At 41.4% G+C, this 16,592-nt stretch overlaps 2 protein-coding genes across 6 annotated transcripts in view; one reads left to right on the top strand and one right to left on the bottom strand.

Annotated features, from left to right (window-relative positions):
- UBAP2 (ubiquitin associated protein 2) overlaps window positions 1–16,592 on the bottom strand; it is a 418,367-nt gene that overhangs the window by 150,106 nt on the left and 251,669 nt on the right. The gene's annotated exons all lie outside the window — the stretch shown is intronic.
- UBAP1 (ubiquitin associated protein 1) overlaps window positions 1,023–16,592 on the top strand; it is a 33,381-nt gene continuing 17,811 nt past the window's right edge. For 2 of the 5 annotated variants that reach the window (XM_050987437.1, XM_050987435.1), the window contains exon 1: window positions 1,554–1,700. The gene's annotated coding sequence lies outside the window, so the exon portion shown is untranslated. Of the gene's footprint in view, window positions 1,341–1,553; window positions 1,701–1,765; window positions 2,007–2,047; window positions 2,183–16,592 lie in introns of those variants that run through there. The other 3 variants (XM_030236848.2, XM_050987436.1, XM_018920080.3) reach the window with 3 other exon arrangements.

Below are 16,592 nucleotides of genomic sequence, written 5' to 3'. Positions count from 1 at the left end.
TTGTTATCAAAGCCTCAGGAATTCATCAAGGCTACTGAAACATAAACTGTGCAAAATTAAGAAAGAAGAGCTGAGAAACTGAATACCAAGACCGCAAGGACTGGATAACAGGACTGTGAAACACCTGGACTGTAACCAATCACACACTTTGAGAAGTGCAGGCAGAAAACGAGTGAACAAGACAAAGGCACCAATCAAGAAGTGTGTACTTAGTAGTTTGTAGAATCTGTCTGTAATGTAAACAATAAACAGCTGCTGCTTAATCATATTGTTTAGTTGTCCAGGAGTCCTGAATTTCCCTCATTTTCCCACACATTCCACCTGGGAAATCACTGCTGGGGAATTAAAGTGATAACATTTGCATGCATTTGCATTTCATTGTACCCCTTTGAGTTCCATGTGGAAGGATGAGTGCTTTTTCTGATGTCCACATGGCTCATACACTCTTTTTCTGTGATTTCAGAGGCAAAGCTTCATATGATCCAAATCCAGCAATCACTACTTGCCAGTGGTATTACTGGGTAGAGAAACAAGGAAAACACGTGATTTGCAGACTGCCTTTAAGGAAAAGCCAGCTTCTGACCACCTGATATCTGATGGTGCCTCAAGTCACATGGAATCAGTACACATTTTCCTGATGCGTACAACATTGGTTTTATGACCTTTATTCTGTGTTTTCATCTAACCAACCCCAAAGACAAAGGTGCTGTGAGAAGCCAAACTGAAAAAGAAGTCATAAAAGAACCCTTCAGGCTTTTCAGCTTCCTCTGAGGACACAAGCAGTAATTCCAGTTTGGCCATTTTCAGTCGTGACTTACCATGATGAGCTCTCCTCTCCGTATTCACCCCCACAAAAACAACTACCACACCCATTTTGGACAAAACCCCTCCATTTCGGAACAAGGACCGCTCAAAAGGCTGAAAACCTTTTGAAGCGGAAATGTTTCCTGAGCCCCTGGGGAGGGTGAGGTGGCCGCAGCTGCTGAGGGAAGGGGCTGAAGGGTGTGGGATGAAATGGCTTCTCTGTGTCCCACTCACCATCAGCCCCTTGGGGACGATGCACAACTGGGAGAGGGGCAGGAGGCGCTGCCGTAGCTGGGAACGGAACAGGGACCAGAGCAGGTACAGGGACAGTGACAGAGACAAGGGCAGGGACAGAGATGGCACAGGGAATGGGGCAGGGGCAGCTAAAGGGATAGGGATGGGGACAGGGATAGGGATAAGGTTAGGAGCAGCAACGGGGGCAGGGAGGGGACAGGAAGAGGCGGGGATGGAACAGGCACGGGCAGGGACAGCGATGGAACAGGGCAGAGTGAGGGACGCAACACGGACAGCGGCTGGTAAGAAGATGGAACAGGAGCAGGAATGGGACAAGGACAGGGTCACGGCCGGCAAAGTCAGGCGACAGCGACAGGAACGGGGACGGGGACACGGACACGGAAGAACGACAGACACTCCCGGCCCCGCCTCCAGGAGAGGCGTGGCTCTGCCGGAGCACCGCCCCTCCCCGTTTCGGTGACGCCACCACCCGCCGCTCCCGATTGGCCCGGCGGGCGCAGGTGACGCCACAGCGTGACGCCATCCCGCTGGCGGGGCCCAGACAAGATGGCGTCGCCCGGTTCCGGCGGCGCCGAGCGGGGCCCGTAGGGACGGCGGGCGGTGACCGCGGGACGGCCGGACAGCGGGGCCGAGGGCCGCAGGTACCGGGCTAGACTGGGGGTACGCAGGTACTGGGTGAGGCAGCGAGGCTGGAGCACCGCAGGTACGGGCGGGGACCGCGGGGGCCGCCGGTACCGGGCGGGGGCAGCTGGGGACGGACCGCGCCCCTGCTTCTTCTCCGGGGACAGGAACCCTCCGCTCCCTCTCCGTAGAACCGCTGTAGGGTGCCGGCACTCGGCCCAGGGCTGGACTCGAGGAGCAAGGCGAGGTGACGCTCCTGTCCCGCAGGCTCCAGCTTTCCAGCGGTTTCCGGGACCGCCGGAGTTACGGGAATGTCTTTCTGCCTAGTAAGCCCTGATGAGTTTGTCCTTGATGAGTTTGCTCGGTGGCTATTGAAATCCGAGTAAGCTGCTGGTGTCCGTGATGTTCGGAAGTGCTTCCTCGCAGTAACTAAATCGGTGAAGAACCATAAAAACCATCTGATTTTCTTTGGGGGTGTGGTGTGTGTCGAGTCTGCCTTCAGGTAACTTGTTAATTTCTGCCTCTTGTGCTGTGCGAATCACGGTGCTCATCTTCCCTATACTACTTGTGACTTTAGAGTTCTGCTAAATCATGGAGCATTCACTCTTTGGCTGCATCTCCTCGTAGGCTAAACTTCTTTATTTCATGGGTTGTAGCCCTACACTTCTCTTTTTATGCTGATCACCAGTTTCTGGATCTTTTCCAGTTAGCTATTCTGCTCTTGACTACAACTTTCTCAGAGTATGAGATACAAATATCCCATAGATGTATACATTGGTGTAAGAATATTTCAGTTGTTTCAACTTCCTGATAATGCTTTGTGATCCCTTTAGCTCAGTGTTTACTAGAAGTATGACATTCAGTGCATTTATTTATGTTTAGTATAATTCAAGGGCTGTCTTCCTGTTTTGATAGCTCAGAATTTATCCTACTAAAGGGATAAATTTGTTCTGGGGTTTTTGGTTTTGTTTTTTTTTTAATTAGTAAAAGACATAACAATAGATGAAAATAAATAGCTGCCTTATTAACTGTTTTTATTCCTCATGTCATTAAAAAAGTCGAAAGAAGTGATAAAAACCCTTGTCACGTAGAAGAAATGTTACAACACTGATGTTGTCTCGTTTGACTGGAGATAAGCAGATGGACTCTGGCACTTGGCTGTGGAACTAGCATAGCTGCCATCCCAGACCCAGTAAAATGAATTTGTGTTTGGTTTAAGCACTTTGAGGTCGATATTTCTTACATGACTCACTTTGGCAAGTGAGTGTTGCCAGACTAAGGGGCAGCTGGGTTGTGCTTGATGATGTAACTTCAGTGGCTGTGCTGCTGATGGAAGGTTTGCTGCATCCCACAGCCTGTTAAGGCACTAAGAGATTGTTGTGGGAGCTTGGTGAGGGGGATCTTATTCCTACTCCAGCTGGGATCCAGGGTATTGAGGAAAAAGAGAAAGTGCTGCAGTTAGCTAGACCTCTTCATCCCCTTCCCTTACCAGCATGGAGCATGGGACCTTCTGCCCCTCTGCAGGCACTCCTGCAACGGCTGGTTTCCTGGCATTTTTCAGGCAAGAGTGGGGAAAACCTGTTTTGGCCTCCTTCCCTTTTCTCCACAGGGAAAATCTGTGTAGCTGTGCAGCAGGCACGGGCAGGGGGTGGGCTGAGGTGCTGCCTGTGGCAGGAGCAGGAGGGTGTTTTCAGGCGCGTGCGGGGTGGTGTTGGGTTACAGCACCACGCAGAACTGCTGCTCAATGACTTCAGTTTCCTCTACACACAGAGCTGCAATTCAGAAGTGCCAGTGGTTCTTAAGGTTACTGTTTCCACTGGGTGACTTAAACCTTTTTAGGCAAAAACCTTAATTCTAAGGGCATGGAAACAAAAAAGTGTGTAATTTTTAAATAGCTTTTGCAAGTTTGTAGATTTAGTCTCAGAAAAAAACCCTAAAACTGGTGGTCCTTTCCTTGCCTCACCACCTATACTTGGCCTGCACATTTGATATCTCCTTTTGTTATTTGTTTCGTTTTTTGTTTTCTTTCTTGTGCATGCCCTGTGGCACAAAGGAGTCGGGGAAGAAGTTGCTGCTACTAAAGTGCTGTTCAAGTGTGAGGTGTGAGCTGAAAGAAACAGACATGAAACTTTAAAGGGAAAACCGAAAAACTCTCATATTTAACATATGTGAATCGATAGGTGTTAGTTTCTTTTTAATGAAGAGAACTTAAATTTTCAGAATATTGAAAGAATGAGTATACTGGTCAGCTGGGAGATTTACTAGATAGTTTATGCTGATGGGTAGAAAAATTGTAATGGTGAAAAATCATCAAAAGCATGTGGAAGAGCTCCATCTCCATTATTCACATAATGTTTTGTTATCCTCGAGACAAAAACCTGTAACTGACAGAATGGAGTCGGGTTTCTGGACCAGTCCAGCCTCATCTGTCACACTGTGACAGCTGGAGCTGTTTTGGCTGGTGCTGGGGGCAGAAGTGCTGTAATAAGACAGAAGGTGTCACCTTACTCATCCTCCTTTTTAATTTGTGAAAGCTTATGGTTGGTTTCTTGTTGCTTTCCCAAACTCTAGGGATTGATAATTTTGTTGTACAATTTAGTTAATTGATAATTGTTGTTCATATCCAGTCTCTGCATCATGAGTTTTCAATACCAGTCCATTCCCACATTTTACAGTTGATGCTGGGTTGAATATTTTGATAAATTCATCAGTGAGAAATTTAGTTTTCCTTATTACACAGAACTTCTTTCCAACCATTTCTGTTTTGTCTAGCATAATCACATCTCTTCAATCATGAATTCCAGAGTTTCAGCTGTCATTTTACAGGGATTTCTACCTAAAGGCATGATTCTCTATTTAAAATTGATCAGTGCAATTCAGATCAATGTCAGCGTAAGGAAGATCTAGTGGAGCCATAATTGGAAAGCTCTGAAGCTGTTTGTGAAAACAGTTCTTTGAAGGAAAGGCAAAGAAGGGTTGTTTACAATCTATAAATAGTTTTCTTGTTTGCAAAAGTAGGTCTTCTAGGATGCATCAAAGGTTGGTTTCTTATCCCTGCATTGTGTGTGCTTACCCTGATAACTGGGAAGGCGAGGCTATTGATCTTGCAGCACACACCACTCTGCAATCGACCCTTGGGATTAGTGCAGTTGATGATACAAGCCTGAGCTCACAGTTGTTGTGTGTTAACTACTTAGGTAGGTAATCCTCTCTGGTATGCAAGTGCGTTGCTTAATGCTTTGACCCTCTGACTTGGTTTGAATAAGCTCATGTTCTGTGTCCCTAGTGACCTTTTGCAGTCAATGTAATCTTGTGCTGAGATCTCCATCAGAACCTGAGCACTGGGGGCTTTCCCTGTCTCAAGTCTTATATTTATTCAACATCCTTTGTGCAAAGGCTTTTTTTTCTTAAATGTTGAGAAATGCTGTCTTTCCTGTGGATGGGAAACTTTTAAAGGACTGATTGTATGGCCAGACTCGGTTTGATTTGTATTTTTTTAATTTTTGAAAGCTACAAGGTCGTTCCAGAAGCTTACACTTCAATGTACTTGAAACAGATTATACTGAATTATATCAGAAAGGGAACACAGTATCATGTCTTTAATTTAGACTTAAATTTTCCCTTCTAGAATGAAAACAGATTGGTTCCAAATGCCATGCAGCATTAGTATTACAGGTTCTAACTGACTGAGCTTGTATTATCTCAGCTGCATTTAGTGTCAGAAACTCTTACACAAGAGTAACGTTTTAAATCAGAAGAAGGGGAGTACTATCCAAGATGTAGTCAGTTCTTCATATGGAGGACGATCTGCATATGAGCACAAATAATGTATTTAGTTGTTGCTGGTTGGAAGAGGGGAAAGTAGTAGTAAAGAGTTATGAGGTCTGTTCTGCTCTCTGTTACTGGAGCTCACCATTTTTGGTAACTATCTACTAGATTATGTGAAAGATTTTATTTTTAAGCCCCTTCCTTATGTATATGTTTGTGCTTGCACTATTTGTCATCTCTAGGCTAGCACCAGAGGAAGCTATGACTGAAATGACTGATGAGATTTATTCCCTGATTTTAGGAAGGTGTGTTTTAAAGGTGTGCCTGTTACCAGTTGTACTGTGTAATGTTTTAGCCCTGTGCCTAATTCAGACACAGGGAAGTGTTTGTGTGTTCAGTTTGGTACACCTCATCAATTGTGAGCCTTTAAATAAAACTAGATTCCTAGTTTATTAACACTCTCCAAAGTACTTATTTAAACTTTTAAGTGTTTCCTTCTGTGATACAGCAAAGCCACTCTGGATTCTACCCTAATGACTAATACCCTCGTGTGGTGTCCTTGCATAGTACTGTGTCATAATTTGACGTAGAAATGTAGGAGGAACATGTATCAGGGAAGGGAGGGACTCTTGAATAAAATCACTGTTAATCATCTGTAATAAAACTGTGTTTGATGAAAAAGGCTGGAAAAGCTTTATGCTGCATAGCCTCCGAGAAAAGAATGTGTTCTTAATCTTTTAATTAAGTATTATGTCGCCAGAAGCAGTTGATAGTCTGTTTGACTTCTTGGTAGAAAACAGGTGAAGGATTATTGAGTTTCATTTTGCTTGCTGTGTTTGTAACAATATACAAAAGACCTGTTTCCAGCAAGTACCTTTATATTCCTTATTAAGAAGAAGGATGGGGGGGGGGAAGTACCTGTAGTTAGAGGCTTTATTCTTGCTTGTGGGAGCGAGCCTAATACATGTTTTCTGTTTACTTACCTGAAAATAAATGCTTAGTAATGTAATGTCTCTTTTGCAAAGAACACCCTAGAAGAGACAGTAAGGTGGCTTGTTGCTTTTAACTAACACTGTTGAATATTTCTGAATTTGTATGCAAAGAGAGAGCTATCAAATTAAAGTGTGAATATAAAAGAAGTACTGTTATGGTCTGTAATCTCATCTATATGAAGGTCTTCAACTGGAAAAGCCTTAATAAATATACCTTAAAGAATCCACAGTTGTATTATAAGATGAAAAATAAATGAAGGAAGGCAAAGGTGAAGAAGTTGGTTTTGGCGCAAATGGTGGGCTGGTCTGAGCTGCTTTTGAAGTTGGAGGTGGACTCTGGAAACTCTGTTGGCAAAATGGCCGTGATGGGTGTTTTGGTGTCACCCTGTTCATGCTGAGCTCCCGTATTGAGTACACAGTTGTTGTACAGTTCTGGAAGCCTGCCTGTCTCTGGGGATGTTCTGTATGTATTACGATATTGGAAATAAACACTTAATATGTAACCATGTTTAGTGCAGGGGATCTGGCTGTACTCTGGATAAAGCAGTTCTACCAAGTAATGGAAAGGACTTCTCACTTTCCCTTCATGCTGGGAGAGAAACTGTGTATCCATTTTTTGCCGGTCTTCATTCAAAGCAGATTTCTCCTGTAATTTGATGTTTTTGCAGGAATCTGAATGTGATACTCATGTTTGGTCGTTAGGCAGCACTGGATTAATTTCCTAAAGTAAGCTGGATTGAACCAGACATGTGGGTTATGAGAGGAGCAGGCTGGGACTTATTCTCAGGTGACAGTAGAAAATCTGATAGCTCAGAGGAGGAATGGTCAGCCCACAGTATTACCATTTGGCTTCTTAAAAAAAAAAAAAAAAAAAATCATCTTACTGCCATGTCATGGTTACTATGGTGGTCCACTGAGAGAGATCTCTGTGCTGTCAGCCATCCTGTGTTCTTGCCAGCCTTAAATGTTTGGAGAGGAGAATCTGTGGGATGACTTTTGTGGTCATGGGGCAGCTTCATCCAGCAATCTATTCTGGTCTAGTTATAAAATAAAGTAAGGCTAGATTGCTGAAGCTGAGTCAGATCTGTCAAAATGTCCTGAGAAAATTAAGCTGATGCATCTCTGAAGGTTTCTTTTTGCACATAAAATGAGCCATTTCTGTTTAGTTATTCATTGCTTTCAGTGTTCTAGGACTTGCATGTATTACTGTATCTCCTGAAGAACTTTGTGATGTGCAGGGGAAAAGTTTGTGCTACTAAGTGACACAGGCTATATAATTTGTAACAAAATTACAGACCAAATTAATTGGAAGTTGTAACTTAAAAATAAAGTTTGGACTACACCAAACTTCATATTCAAATCTAAAGTGCATCCTTGGGGCTTTTTATAGTGAGATGAAAAGGACTGAATAGGAGTTATTTGGTAGGGAATAGATACCGTTCCAAACTTGAGAGACCGCAGTGAGATTCCTGGGATAGCTGTGGGTTTGGGATTTGGGAAACACGGGTTGTGTTCTGGCTTTGCTGCTGGCTGAGTTGGATGATTCTGAGCAAACTGCTTCAGCTTTTTGCATTATTCCTCATACTGCAAAGCAGGGACAGTTTGTCTGCTGGTGAAGTGCCTTGACAGGTATTCTGGAGTCTAGTATAAGATCTATGTGGTGCTGAGGGTTGAGAATTTCAGCAAAACTACTTTGCCCTCCAGGGAAAGAAAATGAATGAGAAGTGTGTAATTCCTGGCATTATAAATATCCTGTAGGGATCTAGATTTCATCTGAAAGCAGTGTCTTTCCTTGTCTTTGGTTTCTTTTCTATTTTCCATTCCACTTGAGCCCTGAAAGTTCAGTATCCATATGCCCATACTGTTGGGAGGCAGTAATTGTGTGCATGTGTCTGTCTGTCTCTCCGACTAACTTGCAAGTTCTGTGGATTTTGCTCTGTGCACTTATGATAGAAAGTTCTCTCTCTAAGTGCAAACTTTTATGCTACTCCTTAAACTTACCTGCCCAAACATTGGTAGGGTTTGCAAGTAGGGTTGCAGTGCTGGGAGGGCAGACTTGTTGTCTTACACAGAGGGAAAGCACACCCTGTCAGTTTGTTTTAAGTGAGGGAATTTAAATCTTAAAGCTCATTTTAAATGGAAACAGTAGGAATTAAGGTAGGTGGGTGAGGAGATTATTTTATGAAGCTTGGGGATCTACCAAGTACCATGTATGAATGTGGCAGGGAGGGAGGAATGACACCTGTGGTACAGAAAGGCTTTCTGAGGCAGTACGTGAAGGTGAGTGTAGCAGCTGGAGCATCTTTGAAAGGTGCATCTCAAAGATTAAGTAGTTACTCTGCTTTCCCTCTTGGAGGGTGGGGGTTGTCTGCCTGTTTGTGTATCTTCACTGCTAGTAACCTCAACTGTAGCAGTTGCACACACAGAATAAATCATGTTTAACAGATGTGCAGTCTCTTTGGTTTTTCCTCCTTGCTCCTGGCTTCCATTTCTGAATTTTTCAATCTGTAGTTGGATTACAGGCTGAACCATATTTCAGTTTAAGCAACCCCTAATAGAGGTGCATTTGCTATTTGAGGAGTACAAAATGAAGAGATTGCAAGGAAGATGTTTGTGCTCAGGACTGATTGTGCTGCCCTCAGGTAGTGTGGGCCCATGAAGTTTTCTAATATAAAACACAACAAGCAGTTCCTTTACTTATCATGCTCTTGTTTTGTAATAGATCCACTATAGCTGAGGGCAGTCTCAGTTTCAGTTCACTTTTCAGAGGCAAATTTTTATTTTTCTACACTAGACAAGCTTGCTCAACGCAACTTACCTTCCTGTGTTCCAAATTAATTGTTTCAGAAGTATACTCAGTGTGGGTACCGCCAGTTTGCTGAGCTGTTCAAATGCTGCTGCTGTTTCCATATACAGAGCATTTTTTTTTTGATACCTGGTAATGATGCTTCTGTTACTATGTGTTTTTAAAGACCAGAACATCATCTTTATGCCAGTTCCAGCCGCTCCAAAGTTTCCAAACCATTTCAAGAAATAATTAAGAAATTACTCTTGATTTTAAATCAGTTTCCTGCTCTTAATGCTGTTATGCACCAGTTCCTTGTTAATTAAAACAAGTGAATTTTTTTCATTTGAAAACATGACTTCTGGCAGTGAAATTTAATTTGATGCTGTCGACCCATTGTATTTCTCATTTAGCTCATCTTTTTAATGCAGTCTTTCAGTCCTGTTTGGACTGAGTGAGAAGACTTGAAAGCAGGATTGACTGATACTATGCCTGTAGATGAAACAAGATTGGTTTTTAGGCATTACTGCAATGGGGCCATCTTTTCACTTGCTTGAAGTGAATTTTTTTAATTTTTTCCACAACAATTTCACATTTTTTGAATTTCAGTTTCACTCTTTTGTTCTGTTGAATTGGTTAGATAAGGAGTATGTCCCTGATGAGGCCTCAGCTCAGCAAACATGACAGTAGCTGAAGTGAGTATTCATCAACAGTGATAAGGGTTTGTTTTCTTCCTGGTCTTTTAGTTTCATCCTTCAGTGCCGCAAAACGTGGCATGTGATATGTGCTTCTGTCTATGCTTGTTTTCTTGCCTCAGTCTTGATAAGATGGGTTAGATGAAGACAGATGCCTGTTGGCTAAACAGGAGTGACACATGAATTAAGGACAAAATGAGTTGGCATTGAAAGCTAAGACAGTACTAGTGATGATGTGTTGAAGAAATGCATAAACCCCAGAAAAAGTCAAATAACTTTGTGAAGAATATCACACCTGTAGCACCTAGGATGCAATTCAGGTTTCTCACAACAGCACTGTCAAGGCAAAGGCAAACCAAGTCTCATGAGGTATGTTTTGAAAATCAATGAGATTTAAGATGCTATGAGCTTGTATTGTCATTTCACAAATGAATGTTTTGGAGACCACACTTTTCCAGGCGTCCTATGACCAGCTCTTAGTTGCTTCAGGAGTATGAAGTGTTTAGGACTTTTCCTTCCACATATCTCAAAGTGTTTATTTGGAGAAAAATTAATTTATGGTGAATTGGGAGGTTTCCTGGAAAATGGCAACACTAAAAGATGAAACTGAGAAGACAGAAGCTTCAAGGAAGAAATGAAGGTGGTGAGGAACTTAACAGAGTGCCCTGGGAAGCTGTGGATAACTCATCCCTGGAGCTGTTCCAGGACAGGTTGGATGGGGGTTTCAGCAGTCTGAAACCCCCATCCTTATCTCTGAAGAAGAGATACCCTTGCCTGTACAGAGTGTGTGGACTAGATATCTTTGAATGTCCGTTCCAAACTGGAATGTTCCATGATTGAATCAAGTGAGTTTGCAGGGAATTTATATTCTTAGAATATGGCTCTTTAGTTGAGAGAAATAAGATGTGTCAGTGTGAAACAGGGGCATCAGATGGCAGAATTAGTTTAACAGTTTTAACCACATGATGGGAGGGATCCTTTCAGGAATGGGAAAAGGCTGTTGTTGGCCTGATGTGTGTTGAAACTGCTTGAGCTGAGTGCGCAATCAGGTTCTGAAACAGTGGCTCCCATGCTGAGTATCAATGTTTCAGCCTGCTTGCTGCAGGACGGGCAGGGTTGTTTGGAGGTGGAATAGTTAATGTGAAGGTTATTTTTTCCAGCAGTACCATGCTGAATTTTGCTGGGGAAATGTTAAATGTGTGGTAAGAGTGGGTAGTGCATGTGACCCAAGTATAAAAGGAAAAATTGATGCATCTATAGTAGTATAACACTGTTCTCATTATTCTTGTACAGTGCAAGAGGCACATATTTTGACTGAGATCCAATACATGGAATTGCAAGTCATATTTGACCTGCTGGCAGATATTATTTTTCCATTTCAAAACTTTGGCCAACAGCATTTCTTGAGAGATTTTTGTCTGCTTTGTTAAATCAATTCCATAAGTGTTAGTATTTCACCAAATTTATAACCGAAGACATAATTATCAACAAATGTTATAATTTCTCTTCTGAGCTTTAACAGGGAGAAGATGGCAACCTTATGGCTTTCTTTGGAATGGACTTTTTACATAGCCATTTAATTGTTGTAATGAATTGTTTAAATGAATTAAGTTATGGTTAATAAATAAATATTGAAAATTAATGAATACGAATTGCTTTATGTACCAAAATAGTTTTGAGGTTTTGCATTGGTATTGGGAGTAGGTCCTGATATGGTCAACAGAGTTGAATTTATTTCTAAGTAATACCAGATCAGCTACCTGTTACCTCCCTTGGTTAGAGAGTACAAGGACAAAAAGCTTGAAACTGCAGAGATTCTGTTGTTTTGAATTAAAAATAGTAGATGTCACGATTAATGGATTAAAAGCTGTTTTACTCTGTTGTGCATTTTGAGAGTGTCTGTCTAGCTCTCATTCATAACTGGGACAAGTCTGAAATATTAATAATACTCAAGTACTTCAGAATCAGCTTGTTACATATTGAAGTACTACTCCAACAAATAGAGGAGCATTTTAATTAGTTTATGATATTCTGGGTTGCAGGCATACATTCTAAATGTACAGGATATTCCGTGCTTTTCCATGCATCCTTACCAAAAGAACTTTAAGTGGGCTGTTTTGTTGTTGAAACTAGCAATCAGTCTCTCTCAAGAAGGGTTGTATTGAAATATTAGCTTTCTTCTAAAGTGCTGTGGTTAACGCGGAAAGTTAATGCACATTCCTGGCTCTGTCTAGCGCTAAGATGGCTTAGAAAAAATTGACTCTTTTGTAGTAGTATGAAATCTTATGGTAATTAAGCTGAAGTAGTTATATTTGTTGATAGTTACCAGATGCTTACCATCTGACAGTTTCAAACTCTCAAAACTGGTAGGTATTTGCTATCCAAACTTTAGATATAGAAAAACAGCAGTTAAAAACAGTTGCTCTGTTTATCAAACTTGGGATTTGTTTCATTACTGCATTGAGATTATTGCATCCCTTATTACTGATGTGAGTCCTGGATCATCTTTTTCACTTTTTTTCTAGAATGTAGGAATTGCATGGCACATTTATATTTTTATCTCTTGAATTTCTGTCTTGCTTCTTTTGTGCCTCAAGGAGGGGAAATTAGTCTTTTATTTCTAGTTTGCCATTCTTTTGCTCAGTGATATTGTAGTTTGTAGATTAGTGAAGCTGATTTTGAAGTAAAAAAAACAAAAGAAGAAAATACATATATTTTCTCTCAGCTGTTTGGTTTACATGATCTTCAAATAATGTGGGTAAAAATCACTAAACTGCACTCTGAATTCCACATCTGCTCTTGGATGAACAGAACCTGTGCTACTGCCCAATTTTCCAGAGTCTAGAAATCAGTCTAGCCTTAGATGTTTGTTACAGATGGTTTTCTCTTGTGATGGGATTGAGTTTTCTGGAAAGAGTCATTTTGCTACCACAGTTAAATGTGATAGGTGCATTTTCCATGCTGTTGTTTGGCATGTCAGTGTCTGGCCAAAGGAAAAACTTGCCCTGATCTGCTTTCACCATGGGGCTACCTGTAATTACTGTTCTGTTTCCTTGTGCTGTTGCCGGTGAAACTTGTATTTCTGGAGGTTTGTGTGGCGTATAAACTTCAACTGTTTTGGGAACCTGTATGGCTGATAAGTCACAAAGTGATTAAAAAATTGGTCTATTAGTGTGCTTCATTTGCACAGCCATTGTAGGGTTGTCCTTGATTTTTGGGTGAAGGGTATGGCAAATTACCTTATGTTTCAAACAGAGTCAGGATCTTAGAGGAATGGAGCTGTCTGTTACCAGTTATAGACATTAAATCCTTAACCAGCTAACCAGTACATACTTGTAACAAGTCCAGTGCCTTTAATGAACAAAGTGGGACATGACATGAGGTAACTGGAACTGCAGGTGTCTGATGTCAGTGCCATGAATCCATACAGAATAACAGAGAGGTGCCATGCCTCTCTGAGAACATGTGGTAGCTCCCAGAAGAAAGATCCTGGAGCAAAAAGCTGATTACCCACCATGTCACTTTAAGCAGTGGCACAGTTTGAAGAATCAATGTCTCCTGATGTTTATCACTGCTAGGAAGATGCAATCGAACATCCCCATAAAATGTCATGGATATATGGATGTTGTGACCATCACAAGTGTTGTCTTGTAGTCCAGTACTGTGATCTGCACGCAGTCATATTCCTCAGGGTCTTTTCTCCCTTTCCTTCCTACTCACATGTTTGAAAATGCTTTAGAAAGTGCCGTTTTGTTTGTTCCTGTCCCTCTGCCCCTCAGTCACTGTATTAGTAATAACAAACTGTATAAGTTCGATGTAGGCTGCTCTTCAGAGTTAGGTCTCTCATCACAGCTGCTTGGACTGTTGATCCATAGGATATGTATGCAGCAAGGACACATCACACTTTCCTTCCTCAAGCCCCCTTTTGTCTGTGTAAGCCCTACTCGGAATGGTTAAATGTATGATGATGATTACTTGCATTTGTATCTTGTAAGATGAAGAAATTATTAGATTTGTTTTAACTGATGTCCCTTGAAAGTTGGATAGCAGCTTTCTAAGAGTGTTGTCTTCAAGGAGGACTTAGTTTGTTTTTGTCCATCTTAAAATTGACCAATAAATTTACTTTATCGCCTGGATTGTGGTAGCACTTAAGAGGAATTACTGTAGATCAGGTTAGAAGTTAGTTTTCTGTTGAGACTTGTGAAAAGCGATGGTTTTTCTTCTTTCTTTTTGTGGGTTTTTGGTTTGGGGGTCTTGGGGTTTTTTTTGCTTTGTTTTTTTATTGTTGTTTTGCTTGATTTGGGTTATTCTTTTGGTGGGGGACCCAGGGGGGAGTGTTGTGGGCATGTAGTTGCAGTACATTGCATGTAGTTTTACAGCTTTATCCAGAGAGCTCTTACCAGTGGCTCAGCATCATTGTCCTTTATTGCAAGGTGAGTACCTCCATGTGCTCTTGTTTGCAGAACTCTTAGAGGTACAAAGCAGAAGCGATTGTGCAGGTTTTGGGGGGATGCCATCTCTTTGGATACTGCAGTAAAAGCATGGAATCTGTTTTGTATTGAAGTGAACTTACCAGCTTTTTGCTGAGAAGTCGTAAGAGATCTGCACTGTGGTTGAACACGTACATAGACAGGAAGCTTTGATGAGAACTTTTGTTTTGTCTGAGCAACATGCACTGTTGACTTCTGTTTTTGCTGTTTGAAGCTATACATACAGAAGCCTGACGTTGATTATAGCCCTTCACTTGCACTGAAACAAGTAGGTATGGTGAAACCTGAAAACGATGTCTAAATTTTAACACCTGTGATCATTAGAAATCAATATCTTGAAACAAAGTGATTTTTGCTGTTTTCTTTACTCTAAAATCAATAGTTCATAAAGTAACATACACAGGAAATTTTGTTTTTCTTTTTCAGCCTTTTATGTTTGTAGTTTTCAGACTGAATGGTGCATCCTTAGTAGTGTGTAGACTACACAACGTGTATTAGCAGGTGAAATGGAAATTGCAAGATCAGGTCTCTTGCTCTGAAAATCATAGATGTGCTGATTTGATTATGGTTGATAACTTGCAGTATTTTCAAATTTTCTATCACCCATAAGTTGTTCATTTTTCATTTATCAAATTTTAGGTGGAAATTATTTCAGGGAATGCACATGGTCTGGAATGTAGACATGTTTGCACCCTGTACTCAGGAATACAGCAGCAAGAGTCCAGTTCTTATTGCAAAATAGTCACATTGGTTTAAGTTATCATGAATAAAGCAAGTACAGGTGTTATTAGTGGTAGGATACTTCCAACTTGTCTAGTTAGAACTCCTTCAGAAGAAAAGGAATGAAGAAGCATGGAAATAATAGCAAAAAACCCAGAAGCTCTTCATGAGATGCTCTTTGTAATTTTTTTTTTTTTTGTTCTCTTCTGTTGACGAGACTCTTCCTTTGGCATTGCCTTCTTGCACCAAGTCGTGCTTTTCTGTGTTCTCCTTGTCTGGCAGCACAACTAAATGCCATTCAGGTTTAAGTAATGACATGCCAGTGAATTGCCCTGGTCACCTCTGTCTCTTCAAAGCACTCCAGCTCATCACCTCTCTGTGCCAGTTGTCGCTGTAATCGGTTTTGCCTTGCCATTTCTGTTTCTGCATCTGTGTGTTGTTTGTGGTTGTGGTTGTTTCCCTGTCCCCCTGCCCCTTCTGTCATGAGCACTCTGTAGGTCTTCTGCCCTCATCCTTGGCTCTTGCTATGCTGTGTTGCTCTGACTGGATGGTGTACAAATCTGACCTGTTGCCTCAGTGTTACTAAGTAAAGAATGATGCAGATGGGTAGGGAGGAGTTCACATCAGGTTGCTTCAGTTCTCTATAACTTTTAGGTTCTTGCAGCCCTAATCTTCTCCATGAAGAGTTGTCCAGAGCCAAGAATGAGGGAGTGAAGCTGGGGAGGTCTACATTTATAAAAGAGCTTGTATGTGTCTATAAGAGCACCCTGTAGTACTCTTATAGACACATACTAAATGGTTCCTCTAGAGCAGGAAAGGTGGTGAAAAAGTTTTTTTTTGTCCTCTCTTAGTTTACAATGTGTAGTAAGGTATCAGGCCAAATCTGTGCCACCATGTGCAGTTGTGGTAGTGCCCTTCAGCATCTTGTTCTGGAGTCTGGAGACCAAAGAAAACAGTGGTAGAGCTGCACTTGTCTGTCATGTGATTTGGAATAAAGCTTTGGAAGCAGTCCAGATTTCAAATTAAATTTCAAAATGAGTGGTAACAAAAATAAGCAAACCTTTACTGCACAGTATAATTAATGTTAAGGTAGTGCCCAGAATCATAGTACAAATGAGTAACTGCCTAACTGTATGCAGATAGAGTTTTCCCAGCTTGGACAACAGAGCAACAGCAATATGCTTGTAACAGTGGTCCCTGACTAGCCTGTCAAATTTGGTTAGTCATAAGACACTATTTTAATTAAACCTTCTTTGGAAAGGGGGTGATGAAGTGTGGCTGGCAGCCTGTTCTTATGTTACTGTGTGTAGTGCTTAACAGTTTTGTTTGCTGACAAGTGCCTTCTGAAGTAATGTTGTCTTAATAAGTGCACACTCACAGTGCATCAGCAAGACCTGTGTGATATAAACTCAAATGCTATGTGAATCTAAAGTGACTGGCTCTTGAAATGATCCATTTCATG

Source organism: Serinus canaria, chromosome Z, assembly GCF_022539315.1.
Source record: "Serinus canaria isolate serCan28SL12 chromosome Z, serCan2020, whole genome shotgun sequence".
Classification (NCBI taxonomy): domain Eukaryota; kingdom Metazoa; phylum Chordata; class Aves; order Passeriformes; family Fringillidae; genus Serinus; species Serinus canaria.
The sequence above is the reverse complement of the archived record's forward strand: the minus strand, read 5'-3'. Positions and strand labels throughout refer to the sequence as shown.